Genomic DNA, 10,633 nt, shown 5'->3' with positions numbered 1-10,633 from the left:
GAATGGGATTAAGGGGAAGATATGCAATTAACTTCCTGCCTGTAATGAATGGGTATACGGGAGATATGACAGTATCTTCCTGCCTGTAATAAATGGTAATACGATGGAGGTATGACAGCGACTTCCTGTCTGTAATGAATGGTAATAAAGATGAGATATGACAGTAAATTTGTGCCTGTATTGAATGGGAATAAGGTGAGATATGACTGTAATAAGTACCTCCGTAAGGGATATGACTGTAATGAAGTACCTCCATAAACAGCACAAATAAAAAAATTGAGGGTTATGCTACTTAACACCAGGAGTTTAAATCTCAAAATGCATGTGCTCAAAGCACTCCTCAGTATGGAGAACATCGACATCTGTGCAGTAAATTAAACCTGGTTCAAGGCTACACAGAGCACCCCAGCTCTACTGGGCTACAACTCATACCAGACATTTCGGCCACAGAACATGGACTGAAACACACAAGGAGGGGATTTGTCCATATTCATCAAGGAAACCTACACCTCCAGGTTAGTGGTGCAGCATGATACCTCTGAGATCATCCATGTGCAACTAAGATCAGACAAATCTGCAGTGCAAATTGTGGCCTTCTACAGATCACCCTCCATGACCCAGGACCACCACTCTGCCTTTCTGGAGACACTGGAAAACATGAAGGTCCTACCGAACACCCTGATATTGGGTGATTTCAATTACCCTACCGTTAGCTGGGAAAACTACTCAAGTACAAACTCCCAGGTCCAGCGTTTCCTGGAATTTATCAACTCAAATGCCCTGGATCAGCTAGTAAACTCCCCTACCAGAGGTGAAAACATATTGGACCTGGTTATCACTAACATGGGTGACAGGCGTACTGCACCAGAGGTCAACCCGTTACTGGTTAGATCAGACCATAAACTAATCACTCTGGATATCCAAACCACACCACCACCCCCAACCAAGGAAACCACAGTGAAAAACTTTTCTATAGCAAACGTCTCCTTACTTAAGACAGAGGTGGTAAGTTTCACAGCCCCCGCGCTAAAGGATAACAGTGTCCAACATGCAGGAACCTTTACAAATGCACTCTATGAGCACCTACAAGGATGCATGGATCATGTCATCCCTAGCAAAACCAAGACTCATTCCCCTAAGAGAAGGAAACCAGTCTGGTGGACCCCTGCCATAAACAGGCTATACAATAGAAGGAGGAAACTAGTTCAGAAGAAAAGCAAATCCCAAGAATTAAAGACATCCCTGATCAGTATCAGTAAGAAACTAAGGTCCCTCATAAAATCATCCAAGGCTAACTTTGAAAGAAAAATAGCCAAGGATTCGAAAGATAACCACAAAGCCTTCTTTAGCTATGTCAAGAATCTAAGTGGCAACTCGCAGATATGCTCTGAGCTAGTGCAAAATGGCACACAATATACTGAACCTAATGATATTGCCAACATCCTGGCAGATAGATTCAGTGCAAACTTCACCCCCCTCTCACCTCCAAAAGGATCCACAACAATACCAGAAAAGTGTAGTGTCCCAGAAATCACAGACTCACAGGTGAAAACAGCCCTTCAAAAGTGAAAAGCACAGCATCAGTGGGGCCAGATGGTGTCCCAGGCTGCGTCTTGCATGAACTACAGAACGAACTAACCCCCCCCCACCTAAACACACTGTTCAACCTCAGCCTCTCCACAGGTTACGTGCCCATAGAATGGTGCACAGCAACGGTTATTCTGCTCCACAAAGCAGGGGCCACAACTGACCCTGGTAACTAACACCCTTAAGCCTGACTAGCCTGATCTCCAAGGCTATGGAGCGCATCATCATGGAACTCATTAACAAAGACATTGGTAACCTCCAAACACTTGACCCGACCCACTTCGGCTTTAAGGGCAGATCATGCCTACTAAACCTGATTGACTTCTTTGAGACAGTCACCAAGGCCTTAGATGAGGTGAAGATGGTTCACACAGCCTACCTTGACCTCACCAAGGCTTTTGACACCATTCCCCACTCGGGAATTATAGAAAAACTCACTAGCCTGAACACAAACCCCTACATCATGAGATGGGATGCTAACTGGCTTACAAACAGAACACACATAGTAAGAATAGCGGGCTCCAGGTCCGACTCTAAACCGGTCACAAGTGGTGTCCTACAAGGCTCGGTCCTGGGACCACTACTGTGTGGCATATACTTCTCAGAAGTACAGGCAAACACAGGAGGACTATGGCTAACCAAGTTTGCCGATGACTGCAAACTGGGAGCAGAATTGACTCTCCAGCTGACATGCACATTCTCCAAAAGGGCCTTACTAAGACAGACACCTGGTGTCAAAGTCATGGTCTCAAGCTAAATGCCAAAAAATTCATAGTCATCCCATTTGGGAAAAACAAACACCCATGAATTACCACATAGGTGGCAGCCCCCTTAATACAGAAGAGGTAATAAGAGATCTGGGGACCCAGGTAGATAGTAATCTCTCCTTTGACAATCATATTGCCAAAGTAGTTAGGAAATCCTTCTATGTAGCCCATCTAATTACTAAATGTTTTGCATCTAGAAATAAAGAGGTTACAGTGCCCCTCTACTCATCACTCATCAGACCCATCATAGAGTACAATGCCCCATTTGGGATATACCTCACAAGACACTTCCAACAGCTGGAAAGACCACAAAAGTACCTCACCAAGAGGGTTACTGGCCTCAAACATATGTCCTAATGCAGCCAGACTGGAAAAACTCCAGCTGTACTCAGTGTCATATCTCTTACTCAGAGGTGATCTCTGCCTGACTTACAAAGCCATGTCCAACTCAGAATTGATGGACATGCTTCACCTAAAGAAATCCAAGTCACTGCGAGCCACTCGCTTGAGTGAGCTAAACCTTGCCACAACAATAAATAGAACATGCTGGAGGGATAGATTCCTGTCACAGAGACTCCCCATGCTTTGGAACAAAATTCCTAACTACATTAGGCAAAGCCCCTCACTAACACACTTCAAGAGAAACCTTGACGAGTAGATGGGTAACAGAAAATACACCCCTGGGATCACTTCATTGGCTGTTCTTGACAGAGGCTCAGTTAATTAATCAATGAGGGAGCGAAATCTGGCACACTCTGGCTAGGCTTATAAATGCCTTCTGGCAGATAGCTTAGTACCTACCTATAAACCTATGAACTTCCTCCCTGTAATGAATGGGAATAAGGATAAGATATGCCAATAACTTCCTGCCTCGTATGATTGAGAATAAGAGGGAGATATGACAGTAACTTCCTGCCTGTAATGAATGGGAATAAGGGGGGTTACGACAGTAACATCATGCCTGTAATGAATGAGAATAAGGGGGGTTATGACAGTAACGTCATACCTGTAATGAATGGGAATAAGGGGGAGATATGACATTAACTTCCTGCCTGCATGGAATGGGAATAAGGGGGGGAATATGACAGTAACTTCCTGAGTGTAACAAATCAGGATAAGAAGGAGATATGATAGTAACTTCCTGCCTGTAACAAATGGGAATAAGGGGGAGATATGACAGTAACTTCCTGCCTGTAATGAATGGGAATATGGGGAGACATGACAGTAACTTCCTGCTTGTAATGAATGGGAATAAGGTTGAGATATTACAGTAACTTCCTGCCTGCATTGAATGGGAATAAGGGGGGGGGGATATGACAGTAACTCACTGCTTACTGCATTTTGTAAACTTAAGCTAAGGTCCTAATTACCAATATGGAGAATGAAGAAGTAGATACCAAAAGGAGGGGTCCCTGTATTGAGCCGTTAGGTACGCCATGAGTTATAATTATATTTTTTAGAAGGTGCCTTCCACATTAACATTGTGGGTTTTATCTTTCATCCAGTTTGCTTATGGGTTTTATGACAATTTGATACTTGCAAAAGACAAATGGACAAGATGTGTAGAAATGAGCTTATTGCCTCTGAGCATCAGGCTGTCTTCTCATCTTCAGTTCATGTAAAGATTATCTTCACTGCTCCTAAACCTGCTAAAAGTCCAGTGTTCACTCCCTGGGGAAAACATAGACTGACTCAATATTTGTCTTCTGAACTTAAGAAGGAAGAGTCACAGTATTTGAAGACTGCAAAGGGGTATTGTGAAATGAGGTAACACTGTGGTTATTAAGTTAACAGAATCCTTTTGGACAAATTCTGATTTCTGTTTTGGGTAAATTAAATGCAAATGACTTCTTCCAAAACAAAGCTGCTTAGATAACTAGAACGTTTCTACCTCAAATAAGGATTGCTGCTTTTGGTAGGAAGTAGCAGTCTGTGTAGCCTTTAGTTCTGATAATGTGTGTGTGTTAAACAATTTCTCTTTTCAGACATAAATTGCATTTATATGGAATAAAATTTATATAGCTTGTTACATTTCACAGGTTTGCTGCATCTTTACATACAGCTACAGGTTTTCCACAACTTTTCACAGAAACCATGTCATTTTTTTTCTAACACGTATTTTCATCAGTGCTGTTTCAGTTTAATTTATTCATTTGTTAACCTGATAAGTGAACAGGGCTCCTCTGACCTGTGTTCAGCCGTGATGCAGACCACAAGGGCTATGGCAAATGAGGTAAATTGTAGACATCTAGAGCAGGTGCTAAATCCTGTTTATGGATGTTGAAGGAAACCAGAGTGGTGAAACCCATGTAAAAATAGAAAGAGCGTTTTAAACTCCACATAGACAGCAACCAGTGGTCGAGAGTGGAAATTGTATCCAGGGATTATGAAGTACACAGTTTAATCGCTGAGTTACTGTGCTGCACTTTTCTTTTCTAAAGCAAACTAATTTTTGTTATAAATTCACTTACTCTTGTGCTATTTATTGAATTTTCTTAAAAATAAATGGTAAATATATAGCTTTTTATAACCTTAAAATTACCTACATAATTTCATTCATCCTATTTGTTTTCCATGCAGATTATTGGCAAAGAAAAATATTCTGCCTAATAACAATGTCGCATATGAGAAGAAAACTGTAAGTAAAGCACATTTTAAAGAACTCTAACATATCAGAATGTAAAAGTGATGCTTGATGCTCATTGAGATTTCAGATGGTTATAGAATCTTTGCAGATCTGAGTAAATATTGATTCTCCTGTACTGCAGGTTGTGCAACTACTAAATAAAAAATAAACTAAACAAATTAAAAAACCTAGGAGTGGGTTGTATGTAGTTTTTTTTTTTTTTTTTTTAAAGCTTCACAACTAGACACAGGAAAATGGTAGCCACGCAGAACAGATATAAATTCCTAGCAAAACCCAAGTTTCACTTATTGATAATATCTATTTTATTATCTTTATAAACACCACTGTGTCAATATATACCTTTCAAAGGTTTCAATGACTGTCGCAACTTAATGATTGATTCCAGGCCTGTATTTTTCTATTGCTGTTACCCTTCTTTTGTTTCCTTACATCTTGTCTTATCTACTTAAATAACTCCACCAACTCACATGAGGAGCACTTTCTTGTCTGCTGTCATTTTAAAACCCACCATTGTCTCTTGCAGTGTTGCCTGTCCTACTTTTCCCATTATGTGTTGATATTAACACTGGCAATAATATTAGAACATATTTTAAAGCCTTTACTGGGGAATTTTTCCATCATATACGAAGTACTGTTTTCACTTTTAAGTTGATAGCTGTGAAGTTACTATGGATGTGAAATTTGTCATCCCGAGATGTTAAATCTTTATACACTATGATATCTCACATGACAGCAACACAGAAAATTGTTGACTTTATTGAGTAAAAGGATGTATAGAAATATATTGTACGAGGCATAGTTTATTATTAATATTGGATAATAATTACTTTTCATTTAACAATCAATTTTTTCAATAGTTGTAGGTATTGCTGTTGGGGATATGATAGTCCCTAGTTTTGAAATATGTTCACTTTGGCTATGGAAGAAATGTTTGTATTATGGTTAGGAAATGGGGATAAAATTCTTTGACACATGCAGTTTATGTACAACATGTTTTGCTTATGAGATGGAACAGAAGATTAGATTAATGGATGATAGTTATAGTCCAGGAGTTCACAGCTACATCTCAGTTTTCAGCAAGCAGCATTGTTACCAGTATATGCAAATAAGCTAAGCACAAGTTATTTCCACTGAATAATGAAAAGGGAATTCATTTTGAAAACCACACCAACTTGCAATAAAAGTGTAAAATACCTAAAGATAAGCATTAAGTATTTATGAAGTACTATGTAGAAGCTATAGGCTTCATATTACTTTGTATGTATTTGGATATTTTGGATGGACATGGCTATGTGCAGTCATGCTTGAAAGAGAGAAAAAAAAGTAAAGGGTTTTAAAAAAATCTATAGGGGCATCCTGATGTTGACACCCTGTTGGTAACTTTAAAGAACAGAAAGGAGGATTTAAGAAAAGTTTAGAAGGGGGAACACAAAGAAGGAGACACAGCAGAAACACATCAACAGAGTTGTGTTAGAGGAGGTTAGAGAGGGGGGCACAATTGGTTTTATAAAAGAGGGTCATATGTGTGAGAGACAGGTATGAGGGTGTGGAGAGAAGACAATGAAGACTGTCTGAGGAGGTGCCAGCTGTGGCTCCAGTCCACAGAGACTCCAATGTTCCCACTGCCAGATGGTGGTACATTGAAAGAACCTGACATTGAGGTGGTAGGGACTTATGGTGCTGTTGTGGTCCCGGCCACCTGGGATAGTGTGTCTTGAGCACAATGATAAGAATTTTCAACTGGCTGAATCTCTCTGTCCATGGCCTGCTCCAGCATGTGCTCAACTAAGTCCCAAACTACCAAATCAGTGAGTTTTGCCAGGCTGCCAGGTTCTGAGGTGTCTGCAGGGCCAGTGCATCATTCCAGCTTGTGAGGACATCCCTGGATGGTCTGTGGGTGAGTGCTGATTCACCTGGGAGGTATGTACCCAGGCACTCTAGAGGATTTTGTATCTGTAAAAAAATTTGCATAAATGGGAGAGAAAGAAAATAATAAAGGACAAAAGAATGCATAATTAAAATAAGAAAAACAGATGAAAAAAGAGGGGTGAGACAAAGGAGAAAATACATACAATACATTCACTCATAATGTTACACAGCATTCAATGTCTTACTTTAAAACATTTTATTTTTCATATATCTATATCTATCTATCTATATATATATATATATATATATATGTATACACACACACACACACACACACACACACACACACACACACACACACACACATATATATATATATATATATATATATATATATATATATATATATATTATTCATTTATTAAATTTGTTAACCAGGTAGTGTCCGACTGGGGCAGAAGCCCATTTTCAGTGGAGGCCCGGGGAGAAAAGTGCCACATGCAGCAATAAAGCATACAATAATAATAATTTTATAATACAATTTTAATACAGTAGTCAGTACGGAGTGTACATGGGTATACAGAATCTGAAGTGGAATTACAAGCCATTGTAAACTTTTACAGGATACAGATTACAAAGACAGTGTGCACAATAAATTCTGAGACAGTATGCATGTATCTGAACAGTGAAATAAAGACAGGGAGATCAATTCCTATTCCAAATGTATGTACACTATGGGCTGGAAACAAAGAATCAATGTCTATCAGTGAAACAGTGTGAGAGCTACTATGAGTTTGCAGAGAGATGGAGGGAGTATAGTAGGAGTTCAAAGTAGAGGATAAGGTATGTTACCGGGTGATAGGAAGAAAATTAGCCTGGTGAATAAGCAGGGCCAAAGCCAGTGTTTGGCTAGGGAGTTATTTATGAGTTGTTTGAACCTCATGGTGGGGAGGATTTTGTGTAATGGGTTGGGGAAGAGTGTTCATAATCTGGCAATTTTGTGGGAATAAAGGGAGTCACCGTGGTAGTTGTGGGAGCAGGAAAAACTTAGCATTAGCTTGTTGGAGGATCTGAGGGACTGGGTAATGCTACTAGTTTTGACAAGGTTAGAGAGAGCAGGGCAGTTACTGGGTTGGTAGATTATTTTGTGAGTCATGGCCATTTGGTTGTGATAAAAGATTAGGGAGTTCCAGCCAGTTTTGCTGGCAGAGGGCAGTGCAGTGGTGGGTCCTGTATGGTTGATTAATGACAATTTTGGCGATTTTGTTGTAGCAGGATTCTAGGTTGTTGAGCTTAGTCTTATGTAGGTTTGTGAATATGTGAGCTCCATATAGGAGGGTGGAAAGCAGGTGCAACTGAACAGTGGCTAATCTGGCACTCTGAGTAAGGTATGGTTTGGCCCTATAGAGGGTGTCAAGTTTGGCATGAACTTTCTTGATAGTCAGAGAAATATGTTTGTCGAATTTTAGATTCTTGTCTGTTGTAACAGCTAGATGTTTAGTCTGGTTAGTAGGTTCTATTTTGGTTCCATTTGAGGACAGGATTGTGAAAGGGGATTGGCCAGGTTTGGATATTTTGTTTCTGAATACTATAATCTTGGTTTTGTTTGGGTTAAGCATGAGTTGTTGCTCAAGAGGTATTTTTCTATGTCTTGAAAGGAAGTTTGCATTACTCTTTGAAGTTCTAGTGGTGAGAGATCTAAGCATATAAGTGTTGAATCATTAGCCTACTGTACAATGTGGGCCAGCCGAGTTACTGAGCTGAGATTGTTAGTAAATATGGTAAAGAGGAGGGGACCAAGTATGGAACCTTGGAGTACACCGACTGAGATGGGAAGTAGGGGGGAGAGACTGTTTGCCCATTTAGTTGCTTGCTGATGATTGGAAAGATAACTATAAAACCAGGTTAGGGATGCAGTAGTGAGGCCATAAGATGAGAGTTTGTCCAGAAGTAATTGGTGAAAAACAGTGTCAAAGACTTTGGACATATCAAGAAAGATAGAGGAGACAGAGTGACCTTCATTTAGGAGATAATAATATTGGTGAAAGATATTAGAGCTATGCTAGTGCTACGTTTAGGGCCAAAGCCATGCTGAGAGCTAAATAGCAGGTTGTGACTAAGGAGGTGATGAAGGAACTTATTGTGGATGCATTTCTCTAGGATTTTTGCGAGGGGGAGAGGATAGATATTGGATGGTAGTTGGTTAGTTCCCTGGAGGGTCCACCTTTGTGGAGGGAAATGATGTATGATAATTTCCAGAGAAGAGGAATGTATTGCTCTGTAATGGGACGATTGATCGAGACAGATATGTGGTAGGTGATAGAAGATGCAGTAATCTGTAGAAATTCATTAGGAAGTTAGTCAGCAGCAAGACTGCAGGACTTTAATTTGGTTAGGAGTTTATTTTTATGTACCTAGTTTGAATGGTATTAAGTTAGGGGGTTGGGATTATCCGGAGCTGGAGTGGGAAGGGTAAGTGTTTGGATGGTCTGGGTGCCCAGTAGGGTGGTTATGGAATTAATAAAGTGGGAGTTGAATTGAGTAGCAATAGGGTCAGAGTTGTTGGTAGAGATAGGGGTATGGGTTGGGTCATGACCGGGGCTAAGGAGGTTGTTAATGCTTTGCCAGAATTTTTGGGGGGTTTTTAGGTGTTTTTGTTCAATGGTCTGGAAGTAGGTTTGTTTGTCCTTTTGATTTATTCTTTAGCTAAATTCCAAAGCTGTTTATATGCTAAGAGGTTGGATGTATCTTTGGTAGATTGGTAAGTTGACCATGTTCTGTCTCTATGTTTAAGTAGCAGTTTGGTGTTATTTGATAGCCAAGGTAGTTGCTTGGCTCTTTGGCATACTTTTCTAGTGGGAGCAAGACTATTAAGTATGTTAAGGTAGGTGTTGTTAAAATATTGGACAGCCAGGTCTAGATGGAGGTGTTTAGGTAGTGTCTAGTCACATTGTTGAAGTAATAGGTTAAAGGTAGCGGTGGAGAAATTGTTTGTATTACGGATGAATTTGTAGTTGTTACTTTGAGTATGTATGTGTTTTCTGCAGAGAAAGGTTGGAGAATGGTCAGTAAGGGAGTCTGGCAAGCATCCAGCTAGGTAGTGTAGGTTAGGTCTATTAGTCAGAATCCAATCTAGTGTGGACTGCTTATTAGAAAGTTTATCTGTGCGAGTTGGACAGGTTATAGTTTGAATGAAGTTGAATAGGTTTATGAAGTTTGAGGGGATATTAGATGAGCAGGAGTACCTGTCAAGATTGAAGTCACCAAGAACTATAGTTTCTTGGCTGAAATTGGTAGATGCCCAGGACAGTAGATATTCAGTGGTAAGAAGATTATTGCATGGAGAGATAGGTGGCAATGATAATTATGTTTTTGTTGGAAATGATATTGAGGTGAGTAGTTACGATTTCGGAGTTGGGTAGATCTGGACAGGCACAGTTAAGTAGTTCAATTTTGAGGGTGTCTTTAAAGATAATGGCCACTCTACTGCCTCCCTTGCTTAACCTGTCTTGTCTAATGATGTTATAGCTGGGTGGGATAACTTCATTCTCTTTAATGTGTGGCTTTAACCAGGTTTCGGTTATCATGGCTATGTCCGGTGAGTAGGTGGCTAGGGCAGCATGGAATTTGGTAGTTTTATTTATGAGGGTGCAAAAAGGGCGGCCACGGTGGTGCAGTGGTTAGCATTGCTGCCTCACAGCAAGAGGTTCTCCGGTTCGATCCTCAGCTGGGGTGCCTTCTGTGCGGAGTCTGCATGTCCTCC

The 10,633-nt window shown here is 40.3% G+C and overlaps 1 long non-coding RNA gene across 1 annotated transcript in view; it reads left to right on the top strand.

The window, feature by feature from the left end:
- Positions 1–4,930: 4,930 nt before the first annotated feature.
- Positions 4,931–10,633, top strand: part of LOC122790979 — a 151,454-nt gene continuing 145,751 nt past the window's right edge. The window contains exon 1 of the long non-coding RNA XR_006363057.1: positions 4,931–4,992. This is a non-coding gene — a long non-coding RNA (uncharacterized LOC122790979). The remainder of the gene's footprint in view (positions 4,993–10,633) is intronic.

This window comes from Protopterus annectens, chromosome 16.part0 (genome assembly GCF_019279795.1).
Source record: "Protopterus annectens isolate FY-2018-M chromosome 16.part0, PAN1.0, whole genome shotgun sequence".
Lineage (NCBI taxonomy): Eukaryota > Metazoa > Chordata > Ceratodontiformes > Protopteridae > Protopterus > Protopterus annectens.
Note: the sequence above shows the minus strand (reverse complement) of the source record. Positions and strands in the feature narration are given on the sequence as shown.